Source organism: Chinchilla lanigera, unplaced genomic scaffold, assembly GCF_000276665.1.
Source record: "Chinchilla lanigera isolate Chin_1 unplaced genomic scaffold, ChiLan1.0 scaffold00064, whole genome shotgun sequence".
NCBI classification, from domain to species: domain Eukaryota; kingdom Metazoa; phylum Chordata; class Mammalia; order Rodentia; family Chinchillidae; genus Chinchilla; species Chinchilla lanigera.
In genome coordinates, this window is record NW_004955465.1 from 6,200,913 (window position 1) to 6,201,497 (window position 585).

Consider the following 585-nt stretch of genomic DNA (forward strand, 5'->3'; position numbering starts at 1 on the left):
GGGCAGCGGGGCCTCAGCAGCGGGGCTGCGCGCCCGGCATCCTCCCCGTGCAAGCCCCTCCGCGGCCCGCAGGGCCACCGTGAAGTTCACCCCGCCGCGGGGCCCGGGCGGTGGCGACGAAGCGTCCCGAAGTGCCAGTCGTCTCCGCGAGGCTAAACTTCCTTCTGGTTCCCTAACTCTGCGCCCCTCCGCCCTAGGGCACTGTCGCTCCCCTCTCCAAATCACACGCCGCTCCCCGAGCCGAGGAGACGAAGATCTTGCTTTCCGTTCAGAGCTCCGCTGGCTGCCCCGCCAGGCCGATCCGCAGAAGGGTTGCGAGGAAAGGGGACCGGTGCGCGGGGCAGCGGCCGCGCGTCAGAGCCGGAATTCGCAGTCTCCCGCCTCTCGGCGCCGCGCTCCACCGAGCGGCCAACGTGGGCTTTTTGCTGCGCTTCCAGCTCAGGTACCTCACTCCAGCCCCCAGGACTCCCCGCCCTCCCGGGTGACCGACAAACCGGCAGCCAATGGCGAGGCGAGCTTCTCGGGCTATTTAAATACGCCCGCCCCCTTCTTTCACCCTCCCTTCCCGAGGGGCGTCGCCTGCGC

At 69.9% G+C, this 585-nt stretch overlaps 1 protein-coding gene across 1 annotated transcript in view; it reads right to left on the reverse strand.

Annotated features, from left to right (window-relative positions):
* The window catches only part of Bmp6 (bone morphogenetic protein 6), a gene marked incomplete in the record, with an annotated part of 147,655 nt that extends 147,313 nt beyond the window's left edge, over positions 1–342 (reverse strand). Inside the window, 1 exon segment of the mRNA XM_013521839.1 lies at positions 1–342.
* Between the last annotated feature and the right edge of the window lie 243 nt (positions 343–585).